General features: G+C 58.6%; 1 protein-coding gene across 1 annotated transcript in view; it reads left to right on the forward strand.

Moving 5' to 3' along the window:
- The first annotated feature begins 6515 nt into the window (after window positions 1–6515).
- The window catches only part of LOC138525637 (zinc finger protein 268-like), a 63585-nt gene continuing 45280 nt past the window's right edge, over window positions 6516–24820 (forward strand). The window contains exon 1 of the mRNA XM_069635687.1: window positions 6516–6646. The gene's annotated coding sequence lies outside the window, so the exon portion shown is untranslated. The remainder of the gene's footprint in view (window positions 6647–24820) is intronic.

A 24820-nucleotide genomic window follows, 5' to 3' on the forward strand; every position in this document is an offset into this window, starting at 1 on the left:
GCGAGACTTGTCCTTGGCCTCAAGCCCAGGGATAGTTTCTCTGCAGGACTGAAATTCCTGCACTGGCTTCCAGTGGCTGTGAGGATTAAGTTCAAAACCCTCTGCATCGTCCAGAAGGCCTTCTGGGGTCTTAATACCTTCAACTCTCTCTTCCTAAATATCTTCCTTCTCGAGCTCTTCGCTCATCCGCCTCCAACTTCCTCAGGGTCAGTCGCTTCTCCAATCAACAAGTTGGTGGTAGATCTCTCTCTTCGCCTGGGGCCTCCCTCTGGAACAGCCTCTTTGCTTCTTCTTTCTCTCCCCCTCTCCCCTACTGAAGTCCTGGCTGATACTGAGACTGCACTGGTTACCTGGCCACCCTTATGTTCTCGTGCCCAAGTCCTGCCTGTTGCACGCCTGCACTGCCTCCCTGGAAACACCTGCACCTGGGGACTGTTTTCTGTATCCCTACAGTCTCCCCACCAGCAGTTATATCTGCACTTACCCTGAACTTGCCACCAGCTGGCCGTTTTTTTATTTATCTCATTTATTTTATTATTCCATGTACTGCACTTTCCCCTCCCCCTCCCCCCGCACTTTTTCACTTTCCCCCTTCCTTTGGACTTGCGCGATCTGAATGACACCTGGCCTAGTAAGATCGCTGTCTGTCTTCCCTCTGTTCCCCTCCCTTGTCTCGTCGCGCCTTGAAACAAATGTGTATAGGCGCGTTATAAATGCCATATCATATCATATGATATCATATCATGTCATACACTTTATTACAGGTTGCCCAGGTGGGGGCGGGGGATACTTACACAGAACAGTGTTTTAGTAGCAAGAGAACCATTCTGCCAATGTTTAACCTAACTTGTCTTCCTTCCTATGTTCTATGCTGATACACATTACTGTTTGATTTGTATGTCATTGAAACTGTCAGCAGCTGATGCATTTTAATGGAGTCAATAGTTAACTGTGGTACCACATAGACATTGGGCCTCATTATAAGTTTGCCGGTCCGGGAACTGCGGTACCGGTAAGCTTGCCGGTACAGTAGGGTCCAGACAGGCAAACTTCTATTTGTGCTTGCGGGTGCCTTTCTGCCTGCCCGGTCGCCCGTGAGCACAGCATGTCGGATGCACCGGCACCGTTATAAACGGTGCCGGTGCATCCGACCTCCCCATTCCCATTCGGCCCTATGCGGCCGAATGGGAATGGGGAGCATCTTTTTTCCGGCGTCCGCGAATGGGCAATTACCGGGTCCGGCGGGGCCGGAATGTCCCGGTAATTGCCCATTCGCGGGTGCCAGACAATATTGCAAGTTTGGCGGCAGTCTGCCGGTTTTACCGGCAAGGCTACCGCCAAACTTGTAATGAGGCCAAATGTATATATTTGCCATATTAGATCTGCCAAAGTACAAAGTGTGTTATTAAATGATGTATACATCTTGAACCTCATTTATATAAAGAACTGTGCTAGAACATAACATTGTGTGTGGAAATTCCTTTGTGGGGGCTTGTGGACTACCCTGTAATTAGGAACCAGCCTGCATCACCTCCTGAGCGCGTAAGCCTTGATTGCTCGTCCATTGCTACTGCATAGAGAATCTTGGCTGGGGTGCTCTGTGCTTCTACTCTGCCATGTAGAGGGCAGCAGTACAGATAACCTGCATCCAGTCTTTACAGGAGTCACAAGTTGAGCTTTCAGTCATACGCCGATGACACTCAAACCTATATTGAGGCACATTACATCGAAGACGCGCTTAGGAGAGTTATCAGTGTATGGCTGACCTTGATAAGTGGATGACTGATGACCAACTACAACTCAATGCGGCAAAGACCAAGATTATCCTGTTTGGGACCAAGGGGAGGGTTACGGACGAGAAGCAATTATTCTCCCCACGTATTCTTGGTGAGAGGCTACAACTTGCTCCAAAAATTAAAAACCTGGGCTGTGTCTGGCAGCAGAATCTCAGTAGTGAAGCCCAGATGGGGGCTAAGGTCAAGTGAGTGTACTACTCCCTGCGGATTCTTAGGAATGTACTTCCCTTCCTTCCATCTGAAGATCATGTGGGGTTGTAGTAGGGGATATGACAAACACTCACCTGGACTATTGCAACAGTCTGATGGCAGGCATACCAACTTAGCATATATACAGACTGCAGAAAGCCCAGAATGCAGCGGTCAGATCGGTGGGGCAGCTGGGAAAATGGGACCAGAAATCATCGCTTCGTAGATCCCTGTACTGTCTGGCAGTGGAGGAACGCAAACTAATTAAAAGTAGCCTGTTTGATCTACAAATGGATTATTGGTCTTGCCCCAGAGTATCGCAGTATTAAAGTCTGTCGTTACTATCCTGCGCTAAGGAGACAAGCTATTGCTGAAGGTACCACGCTCTAAATTTTTCTCCAGAGGGGATAGGAGATTTGGAATTACAATCTCCCGATGGAGATCAGAGCTTGTCAGTCATTGGTCCAGTTTAGGAGGGCCTTAAAACCCCACTTGTTTAATTAGACTATTTTAGCTAAGGGATAGCATGTGTTCATGATCTGCTCAGCACCTCACTTGAGGCCTTTAATCCATCTGCGCCCGGATACAGTTAAGTGCAATATAAATAATCAAATGAAATCAAATCAAATCATTGACCTATAAATGTTCTAACAAGGACTCTGTACAATAGCCATGCGATCGGCTGACTCCTTTTATGTCCAGCCGTCCCCTACGCTCATTTAATACTGCAAAACGTATACAGCCAAGATTCAAGCTTATGAGATTTGGTGGTACAATATTTGACGTACTAGCACCAGCAGCCTGGAACAAGTTACTGCTTCATCTCAGGAAGGAACATTCACTCACCTCCTTTAAAAAGGTGTTAAGACCTTTGTCTTTAATTTAGCTCCTGATTAAATCTAGGTTCGCCTTTCCTCCATGCGGATCCTGCTCTTTATGTCTTACGTCTTGTAAGTAACTATGTGCGCTTTGAGTCCCAAGGCGATTTAGCACGTTACAAAAATTATAAATAAATCAAATCAAATAAATAAATAAGTGCAGGAAGGGGAGAAGTGCAGAAGTGGGGTGCTCAAATAGAGGGGGTGATCAAGGGCTATAAGGGCCAAGATCGCACATGCAAGGGGAAAGAGAGGGGGAAGGGAGCATGAGTGCAGTGGACAAGGTGGACCAGGTTAGGGCTAGTCTGGGGATGGGTTCCCGAGGGCAAGTGCTGGCAAGGGATGCTGGAAGGACTGGTAGGTGGGTGGTCTGACACCTGTATGACTTTGAAGGGACCCGGCCACAGTCGCAGTGGCAGAGAGACATTAGCACAGGAGGGGAGAGGGAATGAAGAGGAGAACAGGGAAGTCTTGAAATGTTTCCAGAACTTAAGTAGATCCGGCTCAAGTCTGAGAGGGGCAGGGAGGTTGTTCCAGAGGGCGGACCCAACCGAGGAAAGTGATCTACCTCCCAATCTCTGCTTGGAGAAACGTTTGACCTACAGAGAGTTGGAGCCAGAGGACCTAAGTACTCTAGCTGGGAGGTATTTAGGGAGGAAAGCTCGATGTAGAGAGGTCCCAGACCCCAGGCTGCCTTGTGGATGATGCAAAAGGGTCTTGAATTTGATCCCTGTGGTCACCGGGTGCCAGTGAAGAGATTTTAGGGCTGTAGAGATGCAGTCCCTGGGATTGAGGCCAAGGATAAGTCTTGCAGTCCTATTCCGGATTAGTTGAAGGGGCGAAGGGAGGAAAGAGGCAGAGGAAGAGGTTGTTGCAGTAGTTCAGCCTAGAGAGAATCAGGGCTCTGGAGACGTTGAGCTTCTCGGGAAAGGTGAGGAAAGGTAGAATGCCTCTGAGTAGGTGAAGCTCAAAGTTGGACTTCTTGGCAAGGCCTGTGATGTGTGGAGAGAAAGAGAGAGAGGAGTCAAAGATGATCCCAGGGTTTTTTGCCTCACAGATGAATGGGGGAGGGGGCCCAAGGAGGGTGGCCAGAGAGTGGGGGGAAACAAGGAGCAGGCATCCCAATTAGAAGGATCTCTGTCTTACGAGCATAAAGGCAGAGATCATTTGTAGAGCACCATGACTGAATAGCAGTCAGGCAGTCGGTATGAGAGAGGAGAGAGAGGAGGTAGAGGGTGGCAGCTTAAAGGAGAGCTATATGACATTGGCATAACACTGTAAATGAGGAGAGAAAGGGCCAGGGGGGGCTAGGTAGATGTTGAAGCATAGCTCTCAACTCACACGCTTTTGGTGGGTGTCACCCGCCTTGTAAAGGACTGACTCACCCGCCAAGCCTCCTGCACGCCCTTTCATTTCAATGGGCGTCTCATCCGCCAAAAACAAAATCGGGTGATTTCACCCGCCTTTGCAACAGAAATGGTTGAGAGCTATGTGTTGAAGAGCCATGGCGATAGGATAGAGCCCTCCGGGATGTCACAGGTAGAGAGTGAGGTGGAGCAGAGAAAAAGAGCCATTTGCACTTGGGATGGTCTGTCTGAAAGGAAGGAGGTCAGCCGTGCCAGTGCCCTGTCCATGATGCCTAGGGTATCATGGAAATGATTTATGAGGATGCAGTTGCTGACTGTGTCAATGGCAGAAGAGAGATCAAGGAGGATAAGAACAGAGGGAGTGTTTGAGTCCAGGTTTGAGAGCAGGTCAGTTGGGCGATAACCAGCTTCTCCAAGAGTTTGCCCAAAAAAGGGGTGGTACAGGGCGATAGCTGGGCAAGAAGGGTCTACAGATGGCTTTTTTAGGAGAGGGTGCACAAGAGATGACCACACCAGAGCTGTCTCATTCTGCACTGTTATCCACACTGGATAATGGGTGAATTCTTTATAATGATGATATTTTTTTCCGTTACTATGGATAAATGCAAGTATTACATGACATTGCAGATAAAGGGCCTGTTTTTATCCATTCTTGGCCACCATCCTGTATTTTGCAGGATTGTACCAATTTAGTGAGTGGGTCCTGCGTTTAGCATAGAGCCTGCCCGGGACTGTTAAAGGTCCCGACTTACCTCCTCTGCAGAAGCATACGTTCTCTTAATCCTTCCCAGCTGAACGATCTTGTTAATGCCTCCTGATGACACACTCACACTGCAGTGGGATTTATTTCACTCAGGATACAGGTTTACACGCCCAATGAGGTTGTTTAGATTCACGTGTGTGTCCAGGCTGCTACTGGAATTTTCCATTTAGCAGGAAGACAATAAAAGCTATAATCATATTCTTTTGCTCTCACATGTTTTTATGACAACATTGCAATACAATTGATTGTTATTTAAGATGTTCAACCCCCAAACTTAACAAAAAATGACATGAACTAAAGGTGGGAAGATATTTGATCAAATGCTGCTTACATCGCACACTGGGCCCAAATCCTGGTTTTACCACTTAACCAAACTGTGTGATCCTGGGCAAATGTTTAATCTCACAAGTATCTATCAAAATCGTCAGACCCTGGAAGTGATACAGTTTGCAATTATTTCTACATACAATCTTTTCTCATATGGTTTGCTAGACTTTAGAGTTGCTATATGTGCAATGAGAGTGACCATGTATGTATTGCACACCAGAAGGTTGTTTGTCTCTTGCTTACAGAAAGAAACTTGTGTTAATGTCACTACCATCAATGTGCTTGTGTAGTAGTGTATCCCGTCCTGTCGGCGTGCTCCATGGAGCGCAAGCGGGGCGGGGTGCACACACAGGGACAGGCTGCTCCCATGCCGGTCCCCTGATGAATACACTAATTAAATAGCCCCTTGCACCCCAGCCGGGTGTCTGCCATGGAGATACGTTATGGCAATTATTGAAGTAGCATTTCCAGGTAGAACAGACCCATGGCTACTCTTTGGTGCATCTGAGGCACAACTGAATGACTGCACTTTTCTACAGTAAGTTTATCAAAGTCTGATAAAAACCTTTCTTGTAATGTTATGTTGGTGATGTAAATACAGATGCAGAATATGGGGGTGCAGGGCTCTTGCTGCACAGAGCCTTGATGCTTCTAATCTAACAGGTCAGTGCCCTGTGTGCAGAACAGTCCTACAGGCTGGCAGTTTAGTTTTGTGTGGCACGTGTGTGTGCACAATGCCTTTAGCACTAATGTTACCATAACGTGGAAATGGGGGGATGGGGGGAAAGCGCCCAAAGGACGCTGCACGTAACCAGGCGAAGCCCCCCACCACCATCCTCCTATTCCCATTGCTTTGATTGCAGGGAACCCTGCAGCATTTGCCCCACCTAATGTGATGTTGGGGGTGGGGGGGTGAAATATAAAGTGATGTCCATAAACGTGACGTCATTAAATGTGCACTTGAGTGCACTCCTGTGTGTTACACGTCCTGATTGGTCATTGCTGACGGACGGACATGCGTAGGAAAGCAAAGGCATTCACGGAGTGCACTTCCGGTTTTCACGGGCTAAGAGCATGCGCAGAGTGGCGGTACGGCCTCTCGCGGGCTATGAGCATGCGCAGTAGCTATGTACCCGTTTTGAGCATGCGCAGGGCGGAGAGCCGGCTCATAGCCTAGGCGCATGCGCAGCACTGGGAGTACTATTCTGCGCATGCGCAGCACTGGGAGTACTATTCTGCGCATGCGCACTGGAGACCCTGCCTCGTGTCTCGCCATTGGCCTGCGGGGGGTCAGAGGCCCGGGCGCTCCCTCTCCAGGAGTCGGAGGTGAGAGGTTTAATATTCCCCATTCTAGCGTTTATTCTGAGTTCTGGGCGAATATATCCCCTTCGCGTTCCCCAAGGGTTAGGACGGAGCGTGTGTGCCCCACAAGCCTCTTCCTCATATGCTCGCACTCCTGCCCCCCTCCTGCTGCTCCTTCTCTCCCCCTCCCCCCTGGCCACTCCTGCTCTCCCCCCTAGACACTCCTGCGCACCCTCCTGCTGCTCCTTCTCTCCCCCTCCCCTCTGGCCACTCCTGCTCTCCCCCCTGGCCACTCCTGCCCCCTCCTGCTGCTCCTTCTCTCCCCCTCCCCTCTGGCCACTCCTGCTCTCCCCCCTAGACACTCCTGCGCACCCTCCGGAAGGTCCTGCCCCCTCCTGCTGCTCCTCTCCTGCTCCCCCCCTGGCCACTCCTGCTCTCCCCACTGGCCACTCCTGCCCACCCTCCGGAAGCTCCTGCCCCCTCCTGCTGCTCCTCTCCCCTCTGGCCACTCCTGCCCCCTCCTGCTGCTCCTCTCCTGCTCCCCCCTGGCCTGCTCCCCCCTGGCCACTCCTGCGCACCCTCCGGAAGGTCCTGCCCCCTCCTGCTGCTCCTTCTCTCCCCCTCCCCTCTGGCCACTCCTGCGCACCCTCCGGAAGCTCCTGCCCCCTCCTGCTCCCCCCCTGGCCACTCCTGCTCTCCCCCCCTGGCCACTCCTGCCCCCTCCTGCTGCTCCTTCTCTCCCCCCTAGACACTCCTGCGCACCCTCCGGAAGGTCCTGCCCCCTCCTGTTGCTCCTTTCCTGCTCTCCTGCTCTCCCCCCTGGCCACTCCTGCCCAACCTCCGGAAGCTCCTCTCCCCCTCCTGCTGCTCCTCTCCCCCTCCCCCCTGGACACTCCTGCTCTCCCCCCTGAACACTCCTGCCCACCCTCCGGAAGGTCCTGCCCCCTCCTGCTGCTCCACTCCTGCTCTCCCCCCTGGCCACTGCTGCCTCTCCCCCCCTGGCCACTCCTGCCCACCCTCCGGAAGGTCCTGCCCCCTCCTGCTGCTCCACTCCTGCTCTCCCCCCGGGCCACTCCTCTCTCTCCCCCCGGGCCACTCCTGCCTCTCCCCCCGGGCCACTCCTGCCTCTCCCCCCGGGCCACTCCTGCCTCTCCCCCCGGGACACTCCTGCGCACCCTCCGGAAGGTCCTGCCCCCTCCTGCTGCTCCTCTCTTGCCTCTCCCCCCGGGACACTCCTGACACTCCTGCCTCTCCCCCCGGGACACTCCTGCCTCTCCCCCCGGGACACTCCTCCTTCTCCCCCCGGGACACTCCTCCTTCTCCCCCCGGGACACTCCTCCTTCTCCCCCCGGGACACTCCTCCTTCCTTCTCCCCTCGGGACACTCCTCCTTCTCCCCTCGGGACACTCCTCCTTCTCCCCTCGGGACACTCCTCCTTCTCCCCTCGGGACACTCTTGCCTCTCCCCTCGGGACACTCCTGTGCACCCTCCGGAAGGTCCTGCCCCCCCTCCTGCTGCTCCACTCCTGCCTCTCCCCCCGGGCCACTCCTGCCTCTCCCCCCGGGCCACTCCTGCCTCTCCCCCCGGGACACTCCTGCGCACCCTCCGGAAGGTCCTGCCCCCTCCTGCTGCTCCTCTCTTGCCTCTCCCCTCGGGACACTCCTCCTTCTCCCCTCGGGACACTCCTCCTTCTCCCCTCGGGACACTCCTCCTTCTCCCCTCGGGACACTCCTCCCTCTCCCCTCGGGACACTCCTCCTTCTCCCCTCGGGACACTCCTCCTTCTCCCCTCGGGACACTCCTCCTTCTCCCCTCGGGACACTCCTCCTTCTCCCCTCGGGACACTCCTCCTTCTCCCCTCGGGACACTCCTCCTTCTCCCCTCGGGACACTCCTCCTTCTCCCCTCGGGACACTCCTGCCTCTCCCCTCGGGACACTCCTGTGCACCCTCCGGAAGGTCCTGCCCCCCCTCCTGCTGCTCCACTCCTGCCTCTCCCCCCGGGCCACTCCTGCCTCTCCCCCCGGGCCACTCCTGCCCACCATCCGGAAGCTCCTGCCCCCTCCTGCTGCTCCTCTCCCCCTCCCCTCTGGCCACTCCTGCGCACCCTCCGGAAGGTCCTGCCCCCTTCTGCTGCTCCTTCTCTCGCCCCCTGCCCCCTGGCCACTCCTGCTCTCCCCTGGCCACTCCTGCCCACCCTCCAGAAGCTCCGGCCCCCTCCTCTGGCCCCTCTCTGGCAGAGCCTGCCTGCACCCCCTCCTGCCGAGCCTGCCTCTCCCCCATGGCCACTCCTGCCTCTCCCCCCCCCATGGCCACTCCTGCCTCTCCCCCCCCCATGGCCACTCCTGCCTCTCCCCCCCCCCCATGGCCACTCCTGCCTCTCCCCCCCCCCCATGGCCACTCCTGCCTCTCCCCCCCCATGGCCACTCCTGCCTCTCCCCCCCCCCGGGACACTCCTGCCTCTCCCCCCCCCCGGGACACTCCTGCCTCTCCCCCCCCCGGGACACTCCTGCCTCTCCCCCCCCCCGGGACACTCCTGCCTCTCCCCCCCCCGGGACACTCCTGCCTCTCCCCCCCCCGGACACTCCTGCCTCTCCCCCCCCCGGGACACTCCTGCCTCTCCCCCCCCCGGGACACTCCTGCCTCTCCCCCCCCCCGGGACACTCCTGCCTCTCCCCCCCCCGGGACACTCCTGCCTCTCCCCCCCCCCGGGACACTCCTGCCTCTCCCCCCCCCCGGGACACTCCTGCCTCTCCCCCCCCCCCGGGACACTCCTGCCTCTCCCCCCCCCGGGACACTCCTGCCTCTCCCCCCCCCCCGGGACACTCCTGCCTCTCCCCCCCCGGGACACTCCTGCCTCTCCCCCCCCCGGGACACTCCTGCCTCTCCCCCCCCCGGGACACTCCTGCCTCTCCCCCCCCGGGACACCCCCCCGGGAAACACTTCTGCCTCTCCCCCCGGGACACTCCTGCGCACCCTCCGGAAGGTCCTGCCCACCCTCCGGAATGTCCTGCCCCCTCCTGCTGCGCCACTCCTGCTCTCCCCGCTGGCCACTCCTGCCTCTCCCCCCGGGACACTCCTGCCCACCCTCCGGAAGGACCTGCCCCCTCCTGCTGCTCCTCTCCCCTGGCCACTCCTGCTCTCCCCCCTGGCCACTCCTGCCCACCCTCCGGAAGCTCCTGCCCCCTCCTGCTGCTCCTCTCCCCCTCCCCTCTGGCCACTCCTGCTCTCCCCCCTGGACACTCCTGCGCACCCTCCAGAAGGTCCTGCTGCTCCTCTCCTGCTCTCCCCCCTGGCCACTCCTGCTCTCCCCCCTGGACACCCTCCAAAAGGTCCTGCCCCCTCCTGCTGCTCCTTCTCGCCCCCTGGCCACTCCTCCTCTCCCCCCTGGCCACTCCTGCCCACCCTCCGGAAGCTCCTGGCCCCTCTCTGGCAGCTCCTACCTGCACCCCCTCCTGCCGAGCCTGCCTCTCCCGCCTGGCCACCCCACCCCTCCGCTCCAGCTCCCCCCTCCGCTCCTGCTCTTTCCTGGCCACTCCTGCCCACTCTCCGGAAGCTCCTGCCCCCTCCTGCTGCTCCTTCTCTCGCCCCCTGGCCACTCCTTCTCTCGCCCCCTGGCCACTCCTTCTCTCGCCCCCTGGCCACTCCTTCTCTCGCCCCCTAGCCACTCCTTCTCTCGCCCCCTGGCCACTCCTTCTCTCGCCCCCTGGCCACGCCTGCTCTCGCCCCCTGGCCACTCCTGCCCACCCTCCGGAAGCTCCTGCCCCCTCCTGCTGCTCCTGCTCTCCCCCCTGGCCACTCCTGCTCTCCCCCTGGCCACTCCTGCCCACCCTCCGGAAGCTCCTGCCCCCTCCTCTGGCCCCTCTGTGGCAGCTCCTGCACCCCCTCCTGCCGAGCCTGCCTCTCCACCCCTCTCCTCTGGCCACTCCTGCTCTTCCCACTTCTCCCTAGGGTGGCCAACTCTTTGATAGTATTTTGCGGGACACTTGCCCACAAGGCGGCGATGACTTCACAACGTCATTCACGTTTGGCCCGCCCCTTTTTGAATTTGCATTTTTTTAATGGCTTCTTTAGAGCCTGCAGGTCGAGCTGTAACGCTCTGACACCAAGCTTAATTGAAATGCAAATGGTTTGTCCTGGGGAGGTGATGGTCACGTTTTTGAACTGCAAACATGACCATCACGACCCAGGAACAAACCATTAGTATTTGAATGAAGCCAGGTGTCGAGCGTTCCAGCTCGACCTGCAGGCTCTAAAGGAGCCGGGGCTGCAGAGCCGCCTGAGGAAAGAAAGCAGCAGGCTGCAGCGCCGTGCTGTGTAAATGCCCACTTCAGTTTGCAGAGTGGCTGGGATGGATGCAGGTTGTCCTGACGAAAGTCGGGACAACCTGCATCCCGCAAAGCCACTCTGCAAACGGCGGGACAGAGTCCCTAATTGCAGGACAATCCCGCGAAAAGCGGGACAGTTGGCCACCCTACTTCTCCCACCACTCCTGCTCCCACTGGCCACTCCTACGCTCCTGCTCTCCCCTGGCCACTCCTGTTCCCCCTTCCGCTTTAGCCCTAGGGTGGCCAACTTTGTGCAATCCTTTTGCGGGACACAAGACGGTGGTGAAGTCACAGCATCATTCACTGCACAGAATCAATACATTGCGCCCGCAGCTGCTGACGTGACAGCCACAGTTATTACCATTCGGGGGAAATGTATGTATATGACCCCCTCTACGCTCTTATTATAGGAGGGGGTCATATACATACATTTCCCGCAAATGAGAGTAACAGTGGCTGGCAAGTGGCAGCTAGTATGTGAGACAGCGCCCTGCAGTGGCCGGCCCCCAGCCGCCAGCATGCCTAATTGTGACTCCTGACACAGTCCCCAATTACGGGACACTTGGCCACCCTATCCAGCCCCCTGTCACTCCTCTTCCCCACCACTCCTCTCCCCCCTGCTGCTCCTGCCCCCCCAGCCAATCCTACCCCGGCTGCTCCTTCTCTCCCCCGGCCGCTCCTGCTCTCCCCCGGCCGCTCCTGCTGGCCCTCGGCCGCTCCTCTTCTCGTCACCCCCTCTGGTTGCTCCTGTGCTCCCCCGGCCACTCCTAATCTCTCCCCCGCTCTGGCCACTGCTACTCTCTTCCTCCCCTCTGGCCTCCTGCTCTCTCTTCCTCCCCTCTGGCCTCTCCTGCTCTCTCTTCCTCCCCTCTGGCCTCTCCTGCTCTCTCCCCCCTCTGCTTGCAACTCCTCTCCCCCCCCCTCTGGTTGCTCCTGTGCCTCCCCCCTCTGGTTACTGCTGCTCTCTTTCCCCCTGGCCTCTCCTACTCTCTCTTTCTCCCCTCTGGCCGATCCTCCTCTTCCCCCCCCCCTCTGGCAGCTCCTTCGCCCCCCCCCCCTCTGGCTGCTGGCCGCTCCTGCGCTCTCCCCCCCCCTCTGGTTGCTCCTGTGCTGCCTGGCCACTCCTGCTCTCCCCCCGCTCTGGCCCCTCCTGCTCTCTCTTTCTCCCCTCTGGCCCCTCCTGCTCTCTCTTTCTCCCCTCTGGCCCCTCCTGCTCTCTCTTTCTCCCCTCTGGCCCCTCCTGCTCTCTCTTTCTCCCCTCTGGCCCCTCCTGCTCTCTCTTTCTCCCCTCTGGCCCCTCCTGCTCTCTCTTTCTCCCCTCTGGCCCCTCCTGCTCTCTCTTTCTCCCCTCTGGCCCCTCCTGCTCTCTCTTTCTCCCCTCTGGCCCCTCCTGCGCTCTCTCTCCCCCCCTCTGGCTGCTCCTGAGCTCTCTCTCCCCCCTCTGGCTGCTCCTGCGCTCTCTCTCCCCCCCCCCCTCTGGCTGCTCCTGCGCTCTCTCTCCCCCCCCCCCACTGGCTGCTCCTGCGCTCTCCCCTCCCCCCCCCCACTGGCTGCTCCTGCGCTCTCCCCTCCCCCCCCCCACTGGCTGCTCCTGCGCTCTCCCCTCCCCCCCCCCACTGGCTGCTCCTGCGCTCTCTCTCCCCCCCCCCCCACTGGCTGCTCCTGCGCTCTCTCTCCCCCCCCCCCACTGGCTGCTCCTGCGCTCTCTCTCCCCCCCCCTCTGGCCGCTCCTGCGCTCTCCCCCCCCCCCCTCTGGCCGCTCCGGCGCTCTCTCCCCCCCCCTCTGGCCGCTCCTGCGCGCTCTCTCCCCCCCCCCTCTGGCCGCTCCTGCGCGCTCTCTCCCCCCCCCCTCTGGCCGCTCCTGCACGCTCTCCCCCCCCCCTCTGGCCGCTCCTGCGCGCTCTCCCCCCCCCCCCCTCTGGCCGCTCCTGCGCGCTCTCCCCCCCCCCCCCCTCTGGCCGCTCCTGCGCGCTCTCCCCCCCCCCCCCTCTGGCCGCTCCTGCGCGCTCTCCCCCCCCCCCCTCTGGCCGCTCCTGCGCTCTCTTTCCCCCCCCCTGGCCGCTCCTGTGCTCTCTCTCACCCCCTCTGGTTGCTCCTGTGCTCCCCGGCCACTCCTGCTCTCCCCCCGCTCTGGCCACTGCTGCTCTCTTTCCCCCCTGGCCTCTCAATGTGCTCTCTCCCCCCTCTGGCCAGTCCTGCTCTCTCCCCCTTCTGGCCGCTCCTCCACTCTCACCCCCCCGGTTGCTCCTGCGCTCCTCAGGCCACTCCTTCTCTCTTCCCCCATCTGGCGTCTCCTGCTACTCTCTTCCCCCTCTGGCCGCTCCTCCTTTCTCATCCCCCCTCTGGCCGCTCCTCCTTTCTCATCCCCCCTCTGGCCGCTCCTCCTTTCTCATCCCCCCTCTGGCCGCTCCTCCTTTCTCATCCCCCCTCTGGCCGCTCCTCCTTTCTCATCCCCCCTCTGGCCGCTCCTGCTCTTTCTCATCCCCCCTCTGGCCGCTCCTGCTCTTTCTCCCCCCCCCCCTCTCTGGCCGCTCCTGCTCTTTCTCCCCCCCCCCCTCTCTGGCCGCTCCTGCTCTTTCTCCCCCCCCCCTCTCTGGCCGCTCCTGCTCTTTCTCCCCCCCCCCTCTCTGGCCGCTCCTGCTCTTTCTCCCCCCCCCCTCTGGCCGCTCCTGCTCTTTCTCCCCCCCCCCCTCTCTGGCCGCTCCTGCTCTTTCTCCCCCCCCCCCTCTCTGGCCGCTCCTGCTCTTTCTCCCCCCCCCCCCCTCTCTGGCCGCTCCTGCTCTTTCTCCCCCCCCCCCTCTCTGGCCGCTCCTGCTCTTTCTCCCCCCCCCCCCTCTCTGGCCGCTCCTGCTCTTTCTCCCCCCCCCCTCTCTGGCCACTCCTGCTCTTTCTCCCCCCCCCCCTCTCTGGCCGCTCCTGCTCTTTCTCCCCCCCCCTCTCTGGCCGCTCCTGCTCTTTCTCCCCCCCCCCCTCTCTGGCCGCTCCTGCTCTTTCTCCCCCCCCCTCCCTCTGGCCGCTCCTGCTCTTTCTCCCCCCCTCTGGCTGCTCTTTCTCCCCCCCCTCTGGCTGCTCTTTCTCCCCCCCCTCTGGCTGCTCTTTCTCCCCTCCCTCTGGCCGCTCCTGCTCTTTCTCCCCCCCCTCTGGCTGCTCTTTCTCCCCTCCCTCTGGCCGCTCCTGCTCTTTCTCCCCCCCTCTGGCTGCTCTTTCTCCCCTCCCTCTGGCCGCTCCTGCTCTTTCTCCCCCCCTCTGGCTGCTCTTTCTCCCCTCCCTCTGGCCGCTCCTGCTCTTTCTCCCCCCCCTCTGGCTGCTCTTTCTCCCCTCCCTCTGGCCGCTCCTGCTCTTTCTCCCCCCCTCTGGCTGCTCTTTCTCCCCTCCCTCTGGCCGCTCCTGCTCTTTCTCCCCTCCCTCTGGCCGCTCCTGCTCTTTCTCCCCCCCTCTGGCTGCTCTTTCTCCCCTCCCTCTGGCCGCTCCTGCTCTTTCTCCCCCCCTCTGGCTGCTCTTTCTCCCCTCCCTCTGGCCGCTCCTGCTCTTTCTCCCCCCCTCTGGCTGCTCTTTCTCCCCTCCCTCTGGCCGCTCCTGCTCTTTCTCCCCCCCTCTGGCTGCTCTTTCTCCCCTCCCTCTGGCCGCTCCTGCTCTTTCTCCCCCCCTCTGGCTGCTCTTTCTCCCCTCCCTCTGGCCGCTCCTGCTCTTTCTCCCCCCCTCTGGCTGCTCTTTCTCCCCTCCCTCTGGCCGCTCCTGCTCTTTCTCCCCCCCTCTGGCTGCTCTTTCTCCCCTCCCTCTGGCCGCTCCTGCTCTTTCTCCCCCCCTCTGGCTGCTCTTTCTCCCCTCCCTCTGGCCGCTCCTGCTCTTTCTCCCCCCCTCTGGCTGCTCTTTCTCCCCTCCCTCTGGCCGCTCCTGCTCTTTCTCCCCCCATCTGGCTGCTCTTTCTCCCCCATCTGGCTGCTCCTGCTCTTTCTCCCCCATCTGGCTGCTCCTGCTCTTTCTCCCCCCTCTGGCCGCTCCTGCTCTTTCTCCCCCCTCTGGCCGCTCCTGCTCTTTCTCCCCCCTCTGGCCGCTCCTGCTCTTTCTCCCCCCTCTGGCCGCTCCTGCTCTTTCTCCCCCCATCTGGCTGCTCTTTCTCCCCTCCCTCTGGCCGCTCCTGCTCTTTCTCCCCTCCCTCTGGCTGCTCTTTCTCCCCTCCCTCTGGCCGCTCCTGCTCTTTCTCCCCTCCCTCTGGACGCTCCTGCTCTTTTTTCCCCCCATCTGGCTGCTCTTTTTTCCCCCATCTGGCTGCTCTTTTTTCCCCCATCTGGCTGCTCTTTTTTCCCCCATCTGGCTGCTCTTTCTCCCCCCCTCTGGCCGCTCCTGCTCTTTCTCCCCTCCCTCTGGCCGCTCCTGCTCTTTTTCCCCCCATCTGGCTGCTCTTTCTCCCCCCTTCTGGCCGCTCCGGCTCTTTTTCCCCCCATCTGGCTGCTCTTTCTCCCCTCCCTCTGGCCGCTCCTGCTCTTTCTCCCCCCCTCTGGCTGCTCTTTCTCCCCTCCCTCTGGCCGCTCCTGCTCTTTCTCCCCCCCTCTGGCTGCTCTTTCTCCCCCCCTCTGGCTGCTCTTGCTCTTTCTCCCCCCCTCTGGCTGCTCTTTCTCCCCCCCTCTGGCAGCTCTTTCTCCCCTCCCTCTGGCCGCTCCTGCTCTTTCTCCCCTCCCTCTGGCTGCTCTTTCTCCCCTCCCTCTGGCTGCTCTTTCTCCCCTCCCTCTGGCTGCTCTTTCTCCCCTCCCTCTGGCTGCTCTTTCTCCCCTCCCTCTGGCTGCTCTTTCTCCCCTCCCTCTGGCTGCTCTTTCTCCCCTCCCTCTGGCTGCTCTTTCTCCCCTCCCTCTGGCTGCTCTTTCTCCCCTCCCTCTGGCCGCTCCTGCTCTTTCTCCCCCCCTCTGGCTGCTCTTTCTCCCCTCCCTCTGGCCGCTCCTGCTCTTTCTCCCCCCCTCTGGCTGCTCTTTCTCCCCTCCCTCTGGCCGCTCCTGCTCTTTCTCCCCTCCCTCTGGCTGCTCTTTCTCCCCTCCCTCTGGCTGCTCTTTCTCCCCTCCCTCTGGCCGCTCCTGCTCCCCTCCCTCTGGCTGCTCTTTCTCCCCTCCCTCTGGCCGCTCCTGCTCTTTTTCCCTCCCTCTGGCTGCTCTTTCTCCCCCCCTCTGGCCGCTCCTGCTCTTTTTCCCCCCATCTGGCTGCTCTTTCTCCCCTCCCTCTGGCCGCTCCTGCTCTTTCTCCCCCCCTCTGGCTGCTCTTTCTCCCCTCCCTCTGGCCGCTCCTGCTCTTTTTCCCCCCCTCTGGCTGCTCTTTCTCCCCTCCCTCTGGCCGCTCCTGCTCTTTTTCCCCCCCTCTGGCTGCTCTTTCTCCCCCCTCTGGCCGCTCCTGTTCTTTCTCCCCCCATCTGGCTGCTCTTTCTCCCCCCTCTGGCCGCTCCTGCTCTTTCTCCCCCCATCTGGCTGCTCTTTCTCCCCCCCCTCTGGCCGCTCCTGCTCTTTTTCCCCCCATCTGGCTGCTCTTTCTCCCCCCCTCTGGCCGCTCCTGCTCTTTCTCCCCTCCCTCTGGCCGCTCCTGCTCTTTTTCCCCTCCCTCTGGCCGCTCCTGCTCTTTCTTTCTTTCTCCCCCCCCCCCCCCACCTCTGGCCGCTCCTGCTCTTTCTTTCTTTCTCCCCCCCCCCACCTCTGGCCGCTCCTGCTCTTTCTTTCTTTCTCCTCCCCCCACCTCTGGCCGCTCCTGCTCATTCTTTCATTCTCCCCCCCCCACCTCTGGCCGCTCCTGCTCTTTCTTTCTTTCTCCCCCCCCCCACCTCTGGCTGCTCCTGCTCTTTCTTTCTTTCTCCCCCCCCCCCACCTCTGGCTGCTCCTGCTCTTTCTTTCTTTCTCCCCCCCCCACCTCTGGCTGCTCCTGCTCTTTCTTTCTCCCCCCCCCCCCCACCTCTGGCTGCTCCTGCTCTCTGGCTGCTCCTGCTCTCTGGCTGCTCCTGCTCTCTCACCCCATCTCCTCTGGCTGCTCCTGCTCTCTGGCTGCTCCTGCTCTTTCTTTCTCCCCCCCACCTCTGGCTGCTCCTGCTCTCTGGCTGCTCCTGCTCTCTCACCCCATCTCCTCTGGCCTTCCTGCTTTCTCACACCACTCCCTGTGGCTGATCCTGCTCTCTCCCTCCACCCCTTGTGGCCGCTCCTGCTCTCTCACCCCACCTCCTCTGGCCGTTCCTGCTCTCACCCCACCCCCTGTGGCTGCTCCTGCTCTCTCACACCACCCCTTGTGGCTGATCTTGCTCTCTGGCCGCTCCTGATCTCTCACCCCACGTCTTCTGGCTGTTCCTGCTTTCTCTACCCCCCGTGGCCGCTCCCGCTCTCCCCGTGGCCGCTCCCGCTCTCACCCCACCCTCTGTGGCCGCTCCCGCTCTCACCCCACCCTCTGTGGCCGCTCCCGCTCTCACCCCACCCTCTGTGGCCGCTCCTGCTCTCTCTCCTCCCTCTGGCCGCTCCTGCTCTCTCTCCCCCCCCCCCCCCCCTCCCTCTGGTTGCTCCTGTGGTCCTCTGGCCACTCCTGCTCTCCCCCCGCTCTGGCCACTGCTGCTCTGTTCCCCCCTGGCCTCTCCTGCTTTCTTCCCCCCTCTTGCTGCTCCTCCTCTCTCCTCCCTGTCTGCTCCTGCGCTCCCCAGGCCACTGCCGCTCTCTTCCGCTCTGGCCGCTCCTGCCATCTCTCCTCCCCTCTGGCCGCTCCTGGTCTCTCTCCTCCCCTCTGGCCGCTCCTGCTCTCTCTCCTCCCCTCTGGCCGCTCCTGCTCTCTCTCCTCCCCTCTGGCCGCTCCTGCTCTCTCTTCCCCCCTCTGGTTGCTCCTGTGCTCTCCCCCCGCCCTGTCCACTGCTGCTCTCTTACCCCCCATGGCCTCTCCTGTGCTCTTCCCCCCTCTGGCCAGTCCTGCTCTCTCCCCCCTCTGACCGCTCCTCCACTCGCACCCCCCCTCTGGTTGCTCCTGCGCGCTCTCCAGGCCACTCCTGCTCTCTACCCCCCTGGCCACTGCTGCTCTGTCCCCCCCTCTGGCCTCTCCTGCTAATCTCTCCTCCCCTCTGGCCGCTCCTCCTCTATCATATCCCCTCTGGCTGCTCTTCCTCTCTCTTCCCCCCCTCTGGTTGCTCCTGTGCTCCCCCGGCCACTCTTGCTCTCCCCCCGCTCCGTCCACTGCTGCTCTCTTACCCCCCATGGCCTCTCCTGTGCCCCCCCCCCTCTGGCCAGTCCTGCTCTCTCCCCCCTCTGACCGCTCCTCCACTCGCACCCCCCCTCTGGTTGCTCCTGCGCTCCCCAGGCCACTCCTGCTCTCTATCCCCCTAGCCACTCCTGCTCTCTCCCCCCCTCTGGCCTCTCCTGCTAATCTCTCGTCCCCTCTGGCCGCTCCTGCTCTCTCTCTCTCGTCCCCTCTGGCCGCTCCTGCTCTCTCTCTCTCGTCCCCTCTGGCCGCTCCTGCTCTCTCTCTCTCGTCCCCTCTGGCCGCTCCTGCTCTCTCTCTCTCTCGTCCCCTCTGGCCGCTCCTGCTCTCTCTCTCTCGTCCCCTCTGGCCGCTCCTGCTCTCTCTCTCTCGTCCCCTCTGGCCGCTCCTGCTCTCTCTCTCTCGTCCCCTCTGGCCGCTCCTGCTCTCTCTCGTCCCCTCTGGCCGCTCCTGCTCTCTCTCTCTCTCTCGTCCCCTCTGGCCGCTCCTGCTCGCTCTCTCTCTCGTCCCCTCTGGCCGCTCCTGCTCTCTCTCTCTCTCGCCTGCTCTCTCTCTCTCTCTCTCTCTCGTCCCCTCTGGCGGCTCCTGCTCTCTCTCTCTCTCTCTCTCTCTCTCGTCCCCTCTGGCGGCTCCTGCTCTCTCTCTCTCTCTCTCGTCCCCTCTGGCGGCTCCTGCTCTCTCTCTCTCTCTCTCTCGTCCCCTCTGGCGGCTCCTGCTCTCTCTCTCTCTCTCTCTCGTCCCCTCTGGCGGCTCCTGCTCTCTCTCTCTCTCTCTCGTCCCCTCTGGCGGCTCCTGCTCTCTCTCTCTCTCTCGTCCCCTCTGGCCGCTCCTGCTCTCTCTCTCTCTCTCTCCTCCCCTCTGGCCGCTCCTGCTCTCTCACCCCACCTCCTCTGGCCGTTACTGCTCTCTCTCTCTCTCCCCTGTTCATTCAACAAATCATTGAGACCCAACAAACAGCAACTTTCCAAAATAATTTGTCCACAACTATTTTGTTTTCCCACTTGGACTCTAACTTGCCTAACTATTAGATTGACCTCTCAAGTACACAAGAGTGATTGACACAAATGTACTGAGAGAGTTGCTGAGCCTAGATTGGGTCTTGGTCCTAACTGATTGTATGACTCAGGTGTAGCCCCTTTGGGTAACCTGTATTTGATTGTACCTATACATGGTTCAGTTTTGGATACCAGCTGCAATTATCTGCTACAATTGTCTTGAACCTCGAGATTTTTCCTTTTTTCCTTTTCTCTTATATGCTTTCAATTTATGATTTTTGATTACAGTGTTATTTGTTTCACTTCTGTGTTTGATTACAGTGTCATTTGTTTAATTTCTGTGACTGTATATATCATGTATATTTAGAAACTGTTCTTTCAAATTTTACACTTGTTTCAAAGAATACAATATGTGAAATTGATGCAAATGCAAATTATTCAGCAATGTGTGTTCTAGCTCGTAGAGCTCAGAGAGCCAATACGAGGACATAGAGGTATGTGTTACGTAGGAACACATGTTGCTGGCTCTTTACTGGACAGAGGGCCCATATGAGGACACCACACCAGGTGCTAGTCATACACACCCTTTGAAAGGTGTCCTCCTCGTCAAATAACCATTTTATGAGACAGCATGCAGTGACTACGACCACTGTTACAGCCCATAACCTTTTTCTTGTTGGGACGCTTCTTTGCTGTATGTTTATTAGCTCTCTTTCCCCGGTGGCCGCTCCTGCTCGCTCACCCCGCTCTGGCCATTCCTGCTCTCGCTCCCCCCTCTGCCCGCACCTGCTCTCTCCCCCTCTGGCTGCTCCTGCTCTTGCCCCCCGCTCTGGCCGCTCCTGCTCTGGTCCCCCCGGCTGCTCCTGCTCTCTCTCTCGCTCCCCCACTCTGGCCGCTCATGCTCTCTCCCCCACTCTGGCTGCTCCGACTTTTGGCCCCGTAGGCCGCTCCTGCTCTCCCCCCCCACACTTTGGCCTCACCTGCTCTTCCCCCCTCCCGGCTGTTCTCTCTCTCCCCCGGCCGCTCCTGCTTTCTCTCCCCCCCTCTGGCCGCTCCTGCTCTCTCTCTCTCTCTCTCTCCCCCCCTCTGGCCGCTCCTGCTTTCTCCCCCCCCTCTGGCCGCTCCTGCTCTCTCTCTCCCCCCTCTGGCTGCTCCTCTTCGCCCCCTGGCCGCTCCTGCTCTTCCCCCCTACACTTTGGCTGCTCCTGCTCTCTCTCCCTCCCTGGCCGCTCCTGCTCTCTCTCTCTCTCTCCCCCCCCCCCCTCTGGCCGCTCCTGCTCTCTCTCTCTCTCTCTCCCCCCCTCTGGCTACTCCTGCTCTCTCTCCCACCCCTCTGGCCGCTCCTGCTCTTCCCCCCCCCCACACTTGGGCTGCTCCTGCTCTCTCCCCCTCCCTGGCCGCTCCGGCTCTCTCTCTCTCCCACCCCTCTGGCCGCTCCTGCTATCCCCCCCCACACTTTGGCTGCTCCTGCTCTCTCTCCCCCTCCCTGGCCGCTCCTGCTCTCGACCCTCCCCTCTGCCCGCTCCTGCTCTCTCTCCCCCCCCTCTGGCTGCTCTTGCTCTCGCTCTCCCCCCCTCTAGCCACTCCTGCGCTCTCTCTCTCCCTCCCCTCTGGCGGCTGCTGCTCTCTCTCTCTCCTCCCCTCTGGTCGCTGCTGCGCTCTCTCTCTCCCTCCCCTCTGGCGGCTGCTGCTCTCTCTCTCTCCTCCCCTCTGGTCGCTGCTGCTCTCTCTCTCTCTCTCTCCTCCCCTCTGGCCGCTGCTGCTCTCTCTCTCTTCCCCCCCTCTGGCCGCTCCTGCCCTCTCTCTCTTCCCCCCTCTGGCCGCTCCTGCCCTCCCTCTCTCCTCCCCTCTGGCCGCTCCTGCTCTCCCTCTCTCTCCTCCCCTCTGGCCGCTCCTGCTCTCTCTCTCTCCCCCCCTCTGGCCGCTCCTGCTCTCTCTCTCCTCCCCCCCCCTCTGGCCACTCCTGCTCTCTCTCTCTGGTCCCCTCTGGCCGCTGCTGCTCTCTCTCTCTCTCCTCCCCTCTGGCCGCTGCTGCTCTCTCTCTCTTCCCCCCCCTCTGGCCGCTCCTGCCCTCCCTCTCTCCTCCCCTCTGGCCGCTCCTGCTCTCCCTCTCTCTCCTCCCCTCTGGCCGCTCCTGCTCTCTCTCTCTCCCCCCCTCTGGCCGCTCCTGCTCTCTCTCTCCTCCCCCCCCTCTGGCCACTCCTGCTCTCTCTCTCTGGTCCCCTCTGGCCGCTGCTGCTCTCTCTCGCTCTCTCTCCCCTCTGGTCGCTGCTGCTCTCTCTCCCCTCTGGTCGCTGCTGCTCTCTCTCTCTCCCTAGCCCCTAGATGCTCTGTTAGGTAGAATCATATGCAGTACCCTTAGGGAACACCACACACAATTAAGACTACATGTGTAAGTACAATTTCACCTTTGGTACAAGCCTGTACTACACAGTAAAGTGGTAATGATGGCTGAGCAGCCAGACTTATCTCAAGAGTAAAGTGAACAGTATCAGAAGTTACACAAAGGACAGCAATTACTATGATTCAAACAAACACTGACTCAAGGTTTCTGAGTAAAAGAATATACATTTATTTACACATCAGTTGTAAAACAGTTCACTATTATAAAGCAGCAGAAAATCACAATCTTAATATACTACAATAGCACCAATCATTTCTGGACAGGTTAAGCTCAAAATGGAGTGTGAGCAAAATGGCACTCCAGTAATTTAAAAGGGAGAAAAGACAAGGTTATTCAAAATCAACACCAACAGGTGATTGGCAGGGCAATCTAGAAAAGGCTACTACAACTAGGATGCAAGTCAATAGGCCTGGGCCAATGTTAATGGTTCAGAGTTTTTGCAGAGGAACACACAGTTCAGAGTAGTTCGCGGTTAAGTCTTTGCTAAGAGTTCAAAACTAAGTTGGTTTGAGGAAAAGTTATTCAAAGGAGAAGAGAAGGACAAGCCTTTGGAGAGGCGAAAGATTTCATGCACTTTCACCGCGGTCGGACGGAACAAACTATGCGATTTGCACAGCACCTTAAATGGAGAAGAATGCTGTAGCTGAGGCAGTTGTTCCGGGCAGTTCAAGCAGACTCACGATTCCTGAAGCTTTGGTCGTGGTGACGAGAAGGTGGATGTTTGAAGGGTCCCGTACTGCCCAGGGAAGAAGCCAGCAGCGGAGCCAAACGTCGAATAAAAGGTGCGCTTCTTAAAACCCAAACAGGTTCCGTTCCTCCTGGCAATAATCCGGTTCACTGCAGCGATGGACAACAAATTCGACCAGGAGAGGGAGGCCGGTGTTTGGTGTTTGGCGAGCTGGTTGGTCCCACGAAGCTCAAGGGAAGAAGATTCCTTGCAGATCTTCTTTGTCGTCTGAGTGTCGGGCAATTCGGACCTCCAGCAGGGCTTCACCTAGATGCCCAGTAGCTGCAGCAGTCCTCTTCCTTCAGCTCCTCGTTGGGTCTCTCGTTCCAGTGGCGACTCTGCCTTCCATGTCCCAGAGACCTGCTTTTATGCAGTTTTCCCCCATCCACATAGCCTGGCTGTCACTCACACTAAAGTGTGACTTGGGTCTACAAGGAGACCCTGTGCAGGGGGCCTCAAACCCCTCCCTCACATCCTGTCCACTCAGACACTCCGGCACCTAAGGAGGGCTTCTGCAGAAGCCCGGCAAAGGACGGAAAACAAAGGAACCAATCCTGGTTTGGCGCGCTGAGTAAAACACGAGAAAGACCTTTACAAAAAGAAATGGCGAAAAAACCTGACCAAAACCAAATAAAAATAAAAGGGGTCCAGCGGGTTAGAGTTTGAGGCTATCACCATAGCCTCTAACGTTACTGAGGCTATTTCCATAGCTTGCTGTGAAATAAAAATGGTAGATACCACTGCCACCAGCCAAATCTTAGAGAAAGGGGAACGACATAATGTTCCATGAGAATCAGACAAAAAGGGATAACTATTAACCCTTCCAGTACTATCTGGGAAGATAGGTTGTACTGGTTCTGTAGATTTAAAAAGACAAGTAAAGTCAATGGCAACTTTACATGTTCTGTGAGATAGAGTCAGTCCCAGAAAATGGAGTTTAAAGTGGGAAGTCTAAAAAGACAACCCTGTGTCACTGCACTAAAGCTGCTGTGTGAGACACAGTAAAAAGATGATGCCTATGGAGTGGGTGAGACTCCATAGTCCATGAGCACAAAAATGTACAACACATAGCAAAACACATGTAAGAGTGGGAAAAAAAGGCTCACACTCTTACCAGGCAGAAAAATGAAACCCTAGAAATCCAGCAAAGCTACTGAGGGACTCAAACAGGTAAGGGAAATTAGCCATTCGGGAGAATTCTCCCTAACACTACGCCCCCCCCCCCGACTATCCTGCTCTTTATGTCTTACGTCTTGTACGTAACTATGTGCGCTTTGAGTCCCACTGAAGGGGGCAAAGGGAGGAAAGAGGCAGAGGAAGAGGTTGTTGCAGTAGTCCAGCCTAGAGAGAATCAGAGCTCTGGAGACGTTGAGCTTCTGGGGAAAGGTGAGGAAATGTAGAATGCCTCTGAGTAGGTCAAGCTAAAAGTTGGACTTCTTGGCAAGGCTTGTGATGTGTGGAGAGAAAGAGAGAGAGGTGTCAAAGATGATCCCAAGGTTTTTTGGCTCACAGGTGAATGGGTGGGGGGGCCCAAGGAGGGTGGCCAGAGAGTGGGGGAAACAAGGAGCAGGCATCCCAATTAGAAGGATCTCTGTCTTACTGGCATAAAGGCAGAGATCATTGATAGAGCACCATGCCTGAATAGCAGTCAGGCAGTCGGGTATGAGAGAGGAGAGAGAGGAGGTAGAGGGTGGCAGCTTAAAGGAGAGCTATATGACGTTGGCAAAACACTGTAAATGAGGGGAAAGGGGCCGGGGGGGCTAGGTAGATGTTAAAGAGCCATGGCGATAGGATAGAGCCCTCAGGGATGCCACAGGTAGAGAGTGAGGTGGAGGAGAGAAAAAGAGCCATTTGCACTTGGGGTGGTCTGTCTGAAAGGAAGGAGGTCCGCCACGCCGTGCCCTGTCCATGATGCCTAGGGTATCATGGAAATGATTTATGAGGATGCAGTTGCTGACTGTGTGAATGGCAGAAGAGAGATCAAGGAGGATAAGAACAGAGGGAGTGTTTGAGTCGAGGTTTGAGAGGAGGTCTACACAGGAGTTCAGGCGAGCAGTTTCCATGCCTTTGTATGCCTTGAAACCAGACTGAGGGTCATGGAGGCGCCAGACATTTTGGTGTGGAGGGTCAGTTGTGGAATAACCTGCTTCTACATGAGTTTGCCCAAAAAAGGGGTGACATCGGGTGATAGTTTGCGCGGCAGGAAGGGTCTGCGGATGGCTTTTTTAGGAGAGGGTGCACAAGAGATGACCACACCAGAGCTGTCTCATTCTGCACTGTTATCCACACTGGATAATGGGTGAATTCTTTATAATGGTGATATTTTTTTTCCTTTACTATGGATAAATGCAAGTATTACATGACATTGCAGATAAAGGGCCTATTTTTATCGATTCTTGGCCACCATGCCTTTGCAAGACCCTCGGAGCGCGGTGAGTGTGTGCCCCAGAAACAACACCCACCTGGTGTTTGTTCAGCCCTGTAACAGGTGGGCCTGTGCCCAGAAGTAGGCCCATGCCCAGAAGTAGGCCCTTGCATCCCTCCCTC

Source organism: Ambystoma mexicanum, chromosome 7p, assembly GCF_040938575.1.
Source record: "Ambystoma mexicanum isolate Mex_15411 chromosome 7p, UKY_AmexF1_1, whole genome shotgun sequence".
In the NCBI taxonomy this organism is placed as follows: Eukaryota; Metazoa; Chordata; class Amphibia; order Caudata; family Ambystomatidae; genus Ambystoma; species Ambystoma mexicanum.